This window comes from Schistocerca americana, chromosome 1 (assembly GCF_021461395.2).
Source record: "Schistocerca americana isolate TAMUIC-IGC-003095 chromosome 1, iqSchAmer2.1, whole genome shotgun sequence".
Classification (NCBI taxonomy): domain Eukaryota; kingdom Metazoa; phylum Arthropoda; class Insecta; order Orthoptera; family Acrididae; genus Schistocerca; species Schistocerca americana.
Window position 1 is genome coordinate 539,030,232 of NC_060119.1, and position 15,898 is coordinate 539,046,129.

The window sequence follows — 15,898 nt, forward strand, 5'->3', positions numbered from 1 at the left end:
AAACTTGTGACGACCTTTACACTATGAAAATAAGACCACCAACGGACAAATATTAGCACTGCAGTATATCCGAAACTTCTGATGTATAACATAACACATAAGACGCACTTTAGAACAATAAACGACTGTCAGCGAGTTTAGTTGCCATGACAACGCAAAGCCACGCCTTAACACATATTTTCCTACCGCGATCAGCTGACTATACAAACAATGCTCCTACCTTCTTGCGGCAGATGACATGTGCCGCGCGCACAGTTGTTGCGCAGGCACGCCGCCTTCCTTATCGCTGCGGCACTGCACTCGACACTCAACTCGCGCACTGTCGGTTACTGTGCTGCTCCCGGACTCTCTCACAGTTCGAGAGCAGACTTGCCACTGGCCTCCATGTTGTCGCGACTGCTCGCCTAACGTAGTTCCTACCCACACCTCTCTTCTGCGCAAGCGCGTCTGCTCGCCATGGCGCGAGTGGCATTGCCAACATATGCGCGCTAAAATCACTAGGTCTACTATCACGCGCAGTACGGCGAGCGTCGTAGTTAATCGTGCGAGAGAAGAAATTTCAAATAGAAGCTTTATAATTATCACGAAACGTTATAATGATCTGCCCTGCATGTTGTCGCGACTGCTCGCATAACGCAGCCCCAATCCACACCTCCCTCCTGCGCAAGCGCGTCTGCTCGCCGTGGCTCGAGTGGCATTGCCAACATATGCACGATAAACTCACTACGTCCATCATCACGCGCCGTACGATGAGCGTCGCAATAGTGCGACAGAACCAATGTCAAGTAGAACCGTGACAGTGGCGTGTCTGCTCTCGTTGTTCAGTCTAACCACAAAAGAAGCAGAAAACGTCTGTGATAAAACTTGGTTCGATACTGACTCCTCGCACATTTAGTCCGATCTTCATTTCATGCATGTAATAAAATGGTGTAGGCTTTTTATTACTGAATTACACACAATAAAAATTAAAAATTACGGAATAGCGTGATGTTAAAATGATACAGATATTTGTTCTCATTACAATAGGTTGTATGTTTTTCGTTAAACAGACGTTGCATGAGCTATATGACTTATAAAAACATATAAGTAATTTTCTCTTGTTTTCCTTGTTTTAGAAAAACCATTTTTAGAGCAAATACAGTGGTCTGACTATTGTGTTATTTGTGATGCAGAAGTCTTGTATGAAACATAAAGTCATAATATGTAACGTAGGACTAATCAGTTTTGTAACTATCTTCGTAAAGTAATATCGGCTCTTTTGTGTGAAATACTTTACTTGTCTTTCCTTCTTTAACTTTTCTCCTCCTGGCCTTGTACGGTTAAGATGTATATATTAATGTAAGTGCATATGAACAATAATGAACAATTTACTTATTTGCCACGTTGTGTAATACTTTATTATTTCATGCCTGTAGCATCGTTTTTATATAATGTTAAAGCAGGTTTTATAACGAAGTGCGGATGAGTCTTAACTGAATGAACGATGATAACGACCTTGAACGAAGTTTGCTTAGCCGGCATCAAGGCTATCTCACTGAGATCGCTACAAACTGTAGTAATTATTAAGGGCCCGCATGTTATTTAATTTATGAAGTCCGATTTGCTAGTTGCAAACAATATTGGCGCACTTATTATGTTTGTAGCCGACACGGTCAGGAAAATAAGAAACCAAGCCAGTTATTTCCGAAACATATAACATTCCGTGTAAATTGAAGATTTCCTATTCATTGTAAATGTAACTCTCCCCTAGAGTTAAAGATTTGTTTTAGTATGTTTTAAACCACATAATATATGGCTTAAAACACTGATATTCCCGTACCCCCACCCCCAACTGCCCCCCTCTCTCTCTTTCTCTCCTGCGTGCGTGCACACTCCTAACCAACTGTAACATTACGTCACAAATTAAACTGTAAATACAGTACCTGTTTCCCACGCACCAGTTCACATCACATCAGCATCTACCACACAGTTACCTAGTAACTAATGCTCTAATGTATACTCTCATGCCCGGGAGTTTCACGTGCATCATACGATTAAAACATAGGTGCCGATATCTTAATAACAATCATGACATTCGACCTGAGTGAAAAACAGTTATCCGTCAGTAGAAACCGTAACTGACCGACAGTGATTCACATACACTACGTGATCAAAAGTATCCGGACACCTCCAGAAACATACGTTTTCAATATTAGGTGCATTGTTCTGACACCTACTGCCAGGTACTCCATATCAGCGACCTCAGAAGTCATTAAACATCGTGAGAGAACAGAGTGGAGCACTCCGCAGAACTCAACGGACATCGAACGTGGTCAGGTGATTAGATGTCACTTCTGTCACACATCTGTACATGAGGTCTCCACACTCCTAAACATCCCTAGGTCCATTGTTTCCGATGTGGTAGTGAAGTGGAAACGTGAAGGGACACTTAACAGCATAAAAACGTACAGGCCGACCTCGTCTGTTGACTGACAAAGACCGCCTACACTTGAAGAGGGTCATAGTGTGTAATAGGCAGACATCTGTCCAGACCATCACACAGGAATTCCATACTCCATCAGGACCCCGGCAAGTACTATGACAGTTACCCGGGAGGTGAGAAAATTAGGATTTCGTGCTCGAGCGGCTGCTCATAAGCCTCACACCACGCCGGTAGATGCCAACCGACGCCTCGCTTGGTGTAAGGAGTGTAAACATTGGACGATTGAACAGTGGAAAGACGTTGTGTGGAGTGACGAATCACGATGCACAATGTGACGATCCGATGGCAGGGTATGGGTATGCCGAACGCCCAGTGAACGTCATCTGCCAGCGTGTGTAGTGCCAACACTAAAATTCCTAGACGGTGGTGTTATGGTGTGGTCGTGTTTTTCATGGAGGGAGCTTGCACCCCTTGTTATTTTGCGTGGCACTATCAGAGCACAGGCCTACATTGATGTTTTAAACACATTTTTGCTTCCCACTGTTGAAGAGCAATTCGGGGATGGTGACTGCATCTTTAAACACGATCGAGCACCTGTTCATAATGCACGGCCTGTGGTGGAGTGGTTACTCGACAATAACATGGGCTGGCCTGTAGAGAGTCCTGACCTGAATCCTATAGAATTCCTTTGGGAGGTTTTGGAACGCCGGCTTCGTGCCAGGCCTCACCGACCGACATCGATACCTCTCCTCAGTGCAGCACTCGGTGAAGAATGGGTTGCGATTCCCCAAGAAACCTTCGAGCACCTGATTGAATTTATGTCTGCGAGAGTGGAAGCTGTCATCAAGGCTAAGGGTGGGCCAACACCATATTGAATTCCAGCATTACCGAAGGAGGGCGCTACGAACTTGTAAGTCATTTTCAGCCAAGTGTCCGGATACTTTTGACCTCATAGTGTAGCTCTCCAGTGATTCACAGCATCACCTCCTCTATTTGTAAAAAGAGTTTTGTACCTACCAATCTGCGTACATTATTCAACTGGGCTAATACTCCGTCTCTTATAACAAATCGGATTCTTTGTTCTTGTACAACAGCAAACATTATATGTCATAAAATATGCTTCGAGTTATAATGATGGCGTACAACTACAAGCAGCTGAATGTTCTTATTCATACATTTACTTCCCAACAAGACACAGCTTTCCAATCGTCATTTCCTGCGTAGAAACGAAAACAATATTATTTTTAGTTAAATCCTCCAACAATTAAAAAAAAAATGCAAAACGTATTTTCAACAGGTATTTAATTTCCTAACTGGACACAGGGGCTGTTTTGTAACTTGGTTCATTGTCGACTTCGGTTCTTTCCAATCATATCTGCCAGCTGGATATGTGGCATGGAGTTACCAAGTGGGAATATGTGGGGTAGAATCTGCAGTTCCGACATTTTCCCTACATCCAGGGGCTACCTCTTCAAAACTTTGGTTGGGACCAGGCAATTGTTGCTGAGGTGGTGTTCGATTCAAAAATGTGTAAGCCTTGTGTGTGTGTGTGTGTGTGTGTGTGTGTGTGTGTGTGTGTGTGTTTGCGTGTGTGTGTGTGTGTGTTGTTACTGTCGTTAGTATCCGTAAAGTTTATGAGTTGCTCCATGTTTCATTCTCTACTCAACAGAGAAGGTCGTCACTTTTTTTCTTTTTTATTTCACTTCCTAAACTTAGCTCTTTACAGCAAAAATCTAAGTAAGTTGGGAGATGTGGAAAGGCGTTCCAAATTGGGAAGGGATGTTTAGTTCCAATATTCACCTGAAAATCAGTAGAGAACTTCCACAAACTTTGATCAGAACCGGGGGGTGGGCCTAATTTTAATTTCTTCTGAAATCAGGTTCAACTCTCTGTTATGCGCAATACATAATTTGTGGCACTGTTCAACATTAATGGTTTGTGTTGAAAAAATGCTGGTTACGTTTCTCATACGACAAGACTTCATCTTATCCGCAGATACGTTAGCGAAATTTTTTGTGGAAACTGGAAATGCTTATTAGTTCTCTCCACTGCAGATTTCTCTTGCCTCTTACGCACCCGTATGGAGCCTTCCGACAACCGGTAGACATGCTCCGCTTTCTCCCATTACATTCGCCCCTCCTCGAAGAAGATCTGTGTATAAGATTCAACAGGTTGCGTAGGATCTCAAGTACTTATACAAGAGAAGATGACAGAGATATTTTACGTCAATTCGTGACAAAGTGTTAAAGTTTCTTGTTCACGATTAGCCGTCCATGTGCTGCAGACTCCATGTACACAGGTATATTAAACAGTCTGTCCCCACAAGTTTTAACTCATTACCGAGAAACGAGATCTGCATTTATATTTGCTAACAGCAACTAGAGTTTAGCCAGTGGTGGCGGACAGCTACTACCTCCCTATACCGCGAATGTGGACCTAGTTTTTCTTTTAATGATTGTGATCCTTGCTGAACATATGTGTGAAAGATACATAATGTCGGAATAAATACAGAAGCTTTGTTCTAAGCACATCATTAATATTCTCAAGGGGGATAAGTAAGCTTACTTCGAACTGTATTGTCCTCTTATCCACCATCAGCTCCCCCCCCCCCCCCCCCCCCGCCCCTCTTTGAGTTCATGTCTTCGATCTTTCTGAACCTACAGAGGCAACATTAGCTTAGAACTGATTTCCAGGATTGCGTCATTGAATCACACTGAACAACTGTTTGCTTCTTTAGGCGCTACTTCAAATCCTTACCTCGTGGTATCTGAAGCATTTGACGATTGCGAAAGATGATCTTCTTAAACACTAATTACACTGTTTTGTGCATATTTCTTATCTGATAATTGCAAAGCTTGCCTGTTGGACTGTATTGACAAATATTGTGCTTGTGGAAGAATGAACACCTGTAAGGAGACGGTGTAGAAACATCATATACTTACCAAGCACTGACAAAGGGCTGTTAAGGCAATGTTTCAAAGCACCTTGCTGAGAAGGAGTAGGACATGGAATGAGAACAAAAATACTGAGCCCACTTACTGAAAAAGCGGGCTATCGTTTCGAGTATCCCCCTGGGTTAATAGGAGCAAGGACATCGGAAAGCGCATTTCATGTAACGAAATGCATCTCAGCAAGGTCTATGGTTGCGGTTTGATAAGTCTGGCAAATTTCCACGAAAGAATGGAGCATTTTTGTTCCGCCTTCATGACTGCTAAACTTGATTACTCCTAGGAGCGTATAAATAATTTCAACAATGTGCAGCACACAGTTCATGTTTACAATCGTAAGAATTGGTCAGTGCGTCGACTGCGACTGAAAATGGAGAAAACCAAGCTTCGTGAATTTATTAAACATTTTGCTTTGATGGGTTGACCTGCCGCACAAATCAAACAAAACTGGATGAAATTCACATGGACTCTACAGCATCATTGAAGACCATTTACCTTTGGGTTAATTAATTAATGATCGGTCGGACAAGCACCGAAGACGAAGCACACTCTGCCCGTCCAACTGAGGTCACCACAAAGGAACCCATTATGAAATTCATGATGTGGGAATTTCAAGACCGTCAAATAAAGATCTGTGATATTGCGAGACTGTAGAGATCTCAACTGAGCGAGTACATAATATCCCCCACAGAGTATTTGTTATGAAGAATCTGTATGCGAGGTTGGTGCCACGACTGCTCTTGGTCGATTAAAAGCGCATCCGGCACAACATTGCAACACAGTGTCTGACAAAGTTTAATCGTAATTCTAAAGACTTTGGTGCCGATTTGTGGCTGTTGATGAATCCTGGATACATTATTACACACCAGAGTCAAAACGGCTGTCAAAACAATGGACAAATGTTGGTGAAAGTGAAATGAAGAAGACAAAGACCATTTTGTCAGCAGGTAGGGTGATAGCCACTGTTTTTTGGGTTTCCCAAGGAATAATCCTCACAGATTACTCGGAAGAAGGCAGTACCATAACCTGATTTTATTATACTTCATTGTTGGACCGTCTTAAACGTCCATTGGCTGAAGAAAGACCAAAGTTGGCAAGCAAAAAAGTGCTCTTTCACCAGGATAATGCACCATCTCACACATCAGCCATAACTAGGGCGAAAGTACATGAATTGGGCTTTGGGTTGGTTCCTTATCCACTCTCTTGACCATACTTAGCCCAAAGTGACTTTGTGTGTGTGTGTGCGTGCGCGTAAGCCAGTGATGTTGCCCACAATCATGAAAGATTTTTGGATGAATAAATAAATAAACTTAATATGTAACCAAAACGTGAGTCGTATAAACTTCGTGATTTGTGAGACAAAGCACTGTATAAATTGCGGATTATATGCGGGAAATAGATCTTGACTGTGATGTTAAACAAAAAATTATTTAGTCGAAAGGCATCGACGAATCCAATTAGATACTAAAACCTTGGAAGAGTGGTGTGTCTGTGGAGAATGTTTACACGCTAGCTGTTAGTTAGTTTGCAACAACACACACCATTTTCGTTCCGAGTGTTACTTCTTTGCCGGCCAGTGTGGCCGTGCGGTTAAAGGCGCTTCAGTCTGGAACCGCGTGAGCGCTACGGTCGCAGGTTCGAATCCTGCCTCGGGCATGGATGTGTGTGATGTCCTTAGGTTAGTTAGGTTTAATTAGTTCTAAGTTCTAGGCGACTGATGACCTCAGCAGTTGAGTCGCATAGTGCTCAGAGCCATTTGAACCATTTTTTGTTACTTCTTTTATAAATGTGTTTGTGGCCTCTGATTTATCCCTGAGCGAAATCTATTTTAGGATCCAACACTTGGGTTTCGTCTTCCTCGTATTTCACTATTGCCACAGTTCTAGTGCCATAAGCGGCATTGTAACATTGATACCCGCCCATTTGATTGCAACGGACACCATATCGAAAGCCGTGCAACTACGTAGGATTTGTGGCGTCCTGTGTGAAAGGTAGCTCACGTTGCCACTGATGAAGACTACAAGCTGTGGCATCACATTAGTTGGATGTGTGAACCCGTGCTGCCTGCAGTATACGGTCGCACAAATCTCGGCCAGAGACTGCATCCCTCGTAGTGAGCTACCTGTGACGGACGCGCAGACTATGTAGCGACCGCCAGAAGACAGCCGCCCTAATCCTTCCAGGCCTGTACAAAGGAGAGAAGGCTGTTCACCGCCTACCGCTGTCAGTGCTACCCGCCGCTCAGTCCGTATACAGGGTTTTACAAAAAGGTACGGCCAAACTTTCACGAAACATTCCTCACACACAAAGAAAGAAAATATGTTATGTGGACATGTGTCCGGAAACGCTTACTTTCCATGTTAGAGCTCATTTTATTACCACTCTTCAAATCACATCAATCATGGAATGGAAACACACAGCAACAGAACGTACCAGCGCGATTTCAAACAGTTTGTTACAGGAAATGTTCATAATGTCCTCCGTTAGCGAGGATACATGCATCCACCCTCCGTCGCGTGGAATCCCTGATGCGCTGATGCAGCCCTGGAGAATGGCGTATTGTATCACAGCCGTCCACAATAAGAGCACGAAGAGTCTCTACATTTGGTATCGGGGTTGCGTAGACAAGAGCTTTCAAATGCCCCCATAAATGAAAGTCAAGAGGGTTGAGGTCAGGAGAGCGTGGAGGCCATGGAATTAGTCCGCCTCTACCAATCCATCGGTCACCGAATCTGTTGTTGAGAAGCGTATGAACACTTCGACTGAAATGTGCAGGAGTTCCATCGTGCATGAACCACATGTTGTGTCGTACTTGTAAAGGCACATGTTCTAGCAGCACAGGTAGAGTATCCCGTATGAAATCATGATAACGTGCTCCATTGAGCGTAGGTGGTAGAACATGGGGCCCAATCAAGACATCACCAACAATGCCTGCCCAAACGTTCACAGAAAATCTGTGTTGATGACGTGATTGCACAATTGCGTGCGGATTCTTGTCAGCCCACACATGTTGATTGTGAAAATTTACAATTTGATGACGTTGGAATGAAGCTTCATCCGTAAAGAGAACATTTGCACTGAAATGAGGATTCACACATTGTTGGATGAACCATTCGCAGAAGTGTACCCGTGGAGGCCAATCAGCTGCTGATAGTGCCTGCACACGCTGTACATGGTACGGAAACAACTGGTTCTCTCGTAGCACTCTCCATACAGTGACGTGGTCAACGTTACCTTGTACAGCAGCAACTTCTCTGACGCTGACATTAGGGTTATCGTCAACTGCACGAAGAATTGCCTCGTCCATTGCAGGTGTCCTCGTCGTTCTAGGTCTTCCCCAGTCGCGAGTCATAGGCTGGAATGTTCCGTGCTCCCTAAGACGCCGATCAATTGCTTCGAACGTCTTCCTGTCGAGACACCTTCGTCCTGGAAATCTGTCTCGATACAAACGTACTGCGCCACGGCTATTGCCCCGTGCTAATCCATACATCAAATGGGCATCTGCCAACTCCGCATTTGTAAACATTGCACTGACTGCAAAACCACGTTCGTGATGAACACTAATCTGTTGATGCTACGTACTGATGTGCTTGATGCTAGTACTGTAGAGCAATGAGTCGCATGTCAACACAAGCACCGAAGTCTACATTACCTTCCTTCAATTGCGCCAACTGGCGGTGAATCGAGGAAGTACAGTACATACTGACGAAACTAAAATGAGCTCTAACATGGAAATAAAGCGTTTCCGGACACATGTCCACATAACATCTTTTCTTTATTTGTGTGTGAATAACGTTTCCTGAAAGTTTGGCCGTACCTTTTTGTAACACCCTGTAGATGCCAAGGGGGCTCGTCGCCTTTAAAAGATCAACGGCCATCACCTGGGGACTGCCTGCCGTCAAATCCAATCGCCGCCGTCGCCGAGGGATGATCCAAGGCGTTGGTAAAGTCGGCGATTCTTCGATATTGACTACCCCCTGCCGAGTATGCCCACTCAAAATGATTCGGAGGCCATTCATTAACAACGTTTTCCTTTTCATTAATTGTTTAAATAAATTACTTTTCTTGATAACTTTTGTCTTCGCACCTTTGTCAATCCGACGCTGACTTCATGTCCGCTTTGTGAATAACTTTTGGGTTGATCGACAATGCTGAGACCTGGCGCCCAAGTAACGAGGACTTTATTAAATTATCCCGTTTGAATCGGTAAATTTTTAACATCAGCTTGGGGCTCGAAATCCCACCAGTTACCGCAATACTTTGTCAAGTTACAGACCGCAAGGCGAGTACATGTCTCAACCTTACGGCACGATAGGGGTCACCACATTTTATATCAAACACTTGTGATCAAACTGTAGTATGAGTATAGAAATGAAATTGTGAAGAAAAGAAAGAAATGTTGAATTTTATTACGTTGCCTACAATACTGCAAAAAACTTACGTGCAAGGAAATTTCGTTATCTATGTGTAACAGAAAAAAAGAAGAGAATAACTTTCGAAAACCAGGAGACTGAAAATATGAGGTGAGCCATAAATCAGTTTTCATTAAAAATCTATAGATTTCGTTTTGCCTAGCATAATGGTACTCAGTTGTGAAATTGACTAATGTGTAGTCAGTCTGATATTGGGTAACATGCGTCTTACGCTACTTCCTGCAATCGTGACGTCATTTTGTCGTCACGCGCAATATTGCGAGTCCCACAGCAATATCGGCGATCGATTCGGCAGCCGTCATATTTGTTTTGACGTATTTAGCTGTTTTATATTATAACTTGCAGTATGCAGTTTCAAGGCAACGGCGCAGTGAGAGCGTATGGCAAACACGTCACCCTTATCACAAAATGTTAGTTAATAACACATCAACGATAAGAGCTTTTAAGAGATACTATGATAACAGAGACTTAAGACAACTTATTGTATGAATGTGCTGTAGTGTAAGGAGTAAGGTCGTGGGTGATCGAGTCCAAGGACGCACGGTGATATCTCACAACGTGCTAATAATTTTGTTTATCTTAGCATATTAACACAAATGGTTCAAATGGCTCTGAGCACTATGGGACTTAACTTCTGAGATCATCAGTCCCCTAGAACGTAGAACTACTTAAACCTAACTAGCCTAAGGACATCACAAACATCCATGCCCGAGGCAGGATTCGAACCTGCGACCGTAGCTCACAAGTTCTTCTGCAAACCAATGGCATTTCCGGACGTACATTTCTGCCGCTGAAGACATGTTTGAGCTGTTACCCACGCGAGAAAGCCCAACATCGATCGCTAACGAAAGTCGATAGGAGTTCCTGCGGTTGTCGATATTGCGCGTGACGTCAAAATGACGTCACATTTGCAGAAAGCAGTGTGAAACGAGTGTCACCCTTTGACACATAGACCATAGATAATATAGGCTCCGCATGACGTCATTGTACTGAAATTAACATCTAAGTCACGTCACTAGGGGCACGGAGCCGAGTATATATATCATTACGCATTTATAGTGCACAATTTATGACTTATTTTTACACTTCAAATGTTGTGCTGTTGTACTTTTTACTAGATGCAGAAGTAAAGACCTTCACATATGGTCAGATAGTAAATCTTTTATTGTATTCTACATAGTGGGTAAAGTAAAGCAAATCTCAGTTGTGTAGGTGAATCACTTTAAAATACATGCAGAGGTATTTCCGTAAGTTGAAAGTTAGGATGGATGTTGGTCCTTCGATGTAAAACTTGGTGAATAACTAAGCTTATGAGACGACAATCATTAATATGTAGCTCGCTACACAAGTATAATAAACATTTTGTAATATATTACGCTTCCTATCTTGATATTGTTTTCAGTATCTGTTCTGGATTAAGCAAAACTCAGAAAAAGCATGCGCTTATTTTGTGTAAATACCTGACATTATACATTTAAACTAATTTCCTTTGTTACAAAAGCTTACTAAAGCAATTCACACATATTCTTATGGAATCGTTAGAAAACTAATGCTGCCTTTGAAATTGTTATTTCGTCTTCCACTTCTATGGAACCAGTGAACCACAAGAATTCACAGTGCAAAAAAAGAAAAAGAAAAATGTATTCACTAAAGAATTTGTCGCTTGTAAAAGAAGTGTCAATACTTTCAACTTGACCACATGTAAAAACGATAACCACTGCTTTATTATCAGGGATTTTGGAGAAATTAGATTAACTGCACTACTACGTGTGTAAGAGTTGTATTGCAGTTCGTTGAATTGTCAAAATCAATGCGTGATATCAGTTATAAATGAGAGAAACTGTAACTGTCAGCTCCACTTCACACAGCGTGTAATGACAGCAACTCAGCTTTCTGCACGCCGGCCGCGGTGGTCTTGCGGTTAAGGCGCTCAGTCCGGAACCGCGCGACTGCTACGGTCGCAGGTTCGAATCCTGCCTCGGGCATGGATGTGTGTGATGTCCTTAGGTTAGTTAGGTTTAAGTAGTTCTAAGTTCTAGGGGACTGATGACCACAGATGTTAAGTCCCATAGTGCTCAGATCCATTTGAACCATTTGAACTTTCTGCCCCTGGTCCGTGAATTAAGCGTTGGTTTCAAGCGTTGACACGGCAGATATAGGGACATGCGCGGTCTATGCTTTGCCACTAGCAGTTTGAGGTTAAGTTGCTTGTTCTTATCCGAGAACTAGTGAATAGAAAATTAACTGCAGAACAGCCTGTATTTGAAACTTCCTGGCAGATTAAAACTGTGTACCGGACCGAAACTCGAACTCGGGACCTTTGCCTTTCGCGGGCAAGTGCTCTACCAACTGAGCTACCCAAGCACGACTCACGCCCCGTCCTCACAGCTTTAAATCCGCCAGTACCTCGTCTCCTACCTTCCAAACTTCACAGAAGCTCTCCTGCGAACCCTTGCAGAACTAGCACTCCTGGAAGAAAGGATATTCCAGAGACATGGCTTAGCCACAGCCTGGGGGTTGTTTCTAGGATGAAATTTTCACTCTACAGCGGAGTGTGCGCTGATATGAAACTTCCTGGCAGATTAAAAGTGTGTGTCGGACCGAGACTCGAACTCGGGACCTTTGCCTTTCACGGGCAAGTGCTCTACCAACTGAGCTACCCAATCACGACTCACGCCCCGTCCTCACAGCTTTAATTTCGCCGTATCTCGTCTCCTACCTTCCAAACTTCACAGAAGCTCTCTTGCGAACCTTGCAGAACTAGCACTCCTGGAAGAAAGGATATTGCGGAGACATGGCTTAGCCACAGCCTGGGGGTTGTTTCTTGAATGAAAATTTCACTCTACAGCGGAGTGTGCGCTGATATGAAACTTTCTGGCAGATTAAAACTGTGTGCCGGACCGAGACTCGAACTCGGGACCTTTGCCTTTCGCGGGCAAGTACTGCAAAGCTGTAAGGACGGGGCGTGAGTCGTGCTTCGGTACCTCAGTTTGGTATAGCACTTGCCCGCGAAAGGCAAAGGTCCCGAGTTCGAGTCTCGGTCCGGCACACAGTTTTAATCTGCCAGGAAGTTTCATATCAGCGCACACTCCGCTGTAGAGTGAAAATTTCATCCTAGCGTGTGTTTGTTTCACAAACATAATGGAAACACGACTATAATTATAGTGGTGTTTGTGAGCTGTGTGTGGAAACATCCACCCTCCATCTCGAACAAGGTATTTGCAAATCAAATTTCAGAGCGGAACTTCCTCGTTCAAGATGGCCGAAATCCGTTCTTACAGAACAGAAACTTGATGTTGTTGTACGATGTTTTATGCATTCACCAACTGTATCTCAAAGTAAAGCGTCGAAATATGGAATAGCAAGAAAAGCATACGAAGCATCCAGGAAAAGCTGAAATTGAGACTGTATAGGACTGCTTTACTTCGAGGCCTAAGTGAAGATGACCGAGGCAGGTGTATGGAACTCTGTGAGTTGTACACAATCCAACAAGAAGCCGAACCCAAGTTTTACAAAAGAAGTCTTTGGAGCGACGAAGCGACCTTTAAGGTGAATGCCATTGTGAACAGACGCGACTGTGGCTACTGGGAGTCTCCGAATAACCATGTGGCAATGGAGACAGAGTTAAACTATCCTGGTGTGTATAGGCAGGGATTTTTCAGCAGTGGCCTGGTCGGATCTCAATTTTTTAACAGCATAGTCAGTTCCGTACATTATTTAAATATGCTTCAGGAACTGTTGTCAGAACTGAAAAATAGTCCACTTTTTCATCATCTACAGACGGTTAAGGAGAAGCTGACATGTCAGCGAGATTGAGCACCTTCACATTATGGAATTATTTCAAGAAACTTTCTAAAAGAGATCTTTGATGAGTGGATTCGCAGAGAGGGTACTACTGAATAGCCTTCATGGTCACCAGACATAAAACCCATGGATTTTTCAGTCAGGGGTATACTAAAAAATGAGGTTCATTCCGTCAATTTTCTTGATGTTGAGCATTTGAAGGAACGAATCCGATCGGAATTTGAAAACCTGCAGTCACGGAAGTCTTGCGACAAAATTTGTGAATTAGTGTTGAAAAGATGCAATGTTTGCTTAGAACAGCATGGAAACCACTTTGAGCATCTTTTATTGACTCATTGAGCTCTTAATGTATTTCTGTGTTGATAATAATTTGCATTTGTTTAGCCTTATTGCACCGTAAGCATTTTGACAACTGACTTAGGGCGCACCCTGTATTTTACACCGGCATAGCGTATGAAATTGGCGAAACATGTTTTGTATCACGAGGGACACAAGTTGAAATGTTGTATGAAAAATATCGATTCTGGCTGAGTATTCTCGGGGTGGAAATACTATTCGAAACTTATGTTTACTGCGTTGGTCGGAGGACAGAAAACTGGACTTAATCTGCTGCCGCTAAATGGCGGGACTATCTGTAATACTCGCAGTAATATATTTGTCAGAGTTACGGCTTACATGAACACCTTTGGTCTTTTATGCCACTAAAATCGTAGTGCCCACTTATAAAATTGGCGTCTGCGATCTTTCCAGAAGTCTAACCAGATTCGCACGTCAAACGCAAGCTACTTCGGTTCTACTGATCTTCGCGTCTGACAAGCGAAACTGGTTAAATCAAATAATATGCGTCCTGTAATAGTTTATCCGCACTTTAAGTTCTGTTTTCGTCATCACAGCTCTTCTTATCTTGTCTTGTCCTTATCTGCTCACTTCTACACAGTACTATGAATTAATTGTTTCTCTCTTCTCTTCCGGATTCTGAAAACCTTTGTCCTCCTTAAATTGGCGAAGGTATTACGTGGATCATTGAAAGAAATAAAGTCTTAACTGCAGTTTGTCTGATGACAACCAGGTGTGTACGGGTTCGCTAATATAATACCGACATCCATCTAATAAAGGGTGTATCAAAAGTATTTAAATTCTGTCTAAAACTGACATGGTGAGACCGTGGCTGTGTACAATTAATATAGGTTAATTCTTACAGAGAAGAAAGCAGCAACCAGCCACTGTTAATGCTGCTATTTATTTAGGTAAATAGCGCCGTTACCCGTTTCGAACTGGAAAGTTCATCATCAGACGGCTGTTCACATGATTTTCAAGATACACTTTACATTATCGTCCGTTTTCGATTTTTATTATTCCACTGTGGCGAAGTATTTTTGGTGTGTTGTTGCCCTACGGTAGAAAAAGTGTTAGAAGCGCCCTATGTGAAAATAACTAACCTCCAAACGATGAAATACAGCATAAATAAATATGTAGGGTTAAGTACCATAGCCACTTAACCTTACATATTTTTTTACGCTGTATTTAAATTGACGGGGGATCACTGCTGTCAGCTGCAACGGGACATTAAGCGGATTCAGCGGCGACGAGAGGAAATGTGTACTGGAAAGGGATTCGAACACGGGATCTACTGTTTACTAGGCAGGTGCGGTAGCGACTGCACCATCAGGGACAAAGTGTCAGCACGGACTTTCTCGGTACGCCTCGCGGCCGATCCACACACCCACCGAGCGCCACCTGTCCGCAGTCCCTGCCCATTGTACTCCCGTTTGCTACTTTGTGATTTCCACAGGAGGTCGGACGTATTTGTGCATTCGCGCTGAAGAGAGTCGATCGATTGCTCCTCAGCTAGGCTTATCAGTTATATGAATGCGTAGTGAAGGAACAGACACCACGAATTTACCTAGTGTATCAAAAGTGCTTGCACGGAGCTAGGCGCAGAATTCCTAGAATCAGAAAAAGGGGAAATTCATGTAAATATGTGCCTGGAAATCTTTCATACTTAGTTACGCTACTACTGAAAGAACATATTATCCAATGAGGAGGAAATAAAATATATTACCGTAAATCTTCGAACATTTATATAACATTGAACCGCCACTTTCTGTTCCTGGCTGTTTGCGCTTGTTTACAAGTACCCTGATGAGATTTCTCAACATATGGTCTTGTTCCACGTCCGAATGATACACACTGCCTTTAATTCCTGAAACTGCCCTCCCTGACGTCGTTGCACACCACAGACATAGATATGTTTGTAAGAGCTTTTTATCAATAATTTTCAAAATATACTA

At 43.1% G+C, this 15,898-nt stretch overlaps 1 protein-coding gene and 1 non-coding gene across 6 annotated transcripts in view; both read right to left on the reverse strand.

The window, feature by feature from the left end:
* The window catches only part of LOC124605659 (sphingomyelin phosphodiesterase), a 403,249-nt gene extending 402,835 nt beyond the window's left edge, over window positions 1-414 (reverse strand). For 4 of the 5 annotated variants that reach the window (XM_047137535.1, XM_047137508.1, XM_047137491.1 and 1 more), the window contains exon 1: window positions 221-414. The gene's annotated coding sequence lies outside the window, so the exon portion shown is untranslated. The remainder of the gene's footprint in view (window positions 1-220) is intronic. The other variant, XM_047137526.1, reaches the window with a different exon arrangement.
* An 11,980-nt stretch (window positions 415-12,394) lies between these two features.
* Window positions 12,395-12,469, reverse strand: Trnas-uga. Its single transcript has one exon. It is a non-coding gene; the product is annotated as a tRNA-Ser (tRNA).
* Window positions 12,470-15,898: the final 3,429 nt, after the last annotated feature.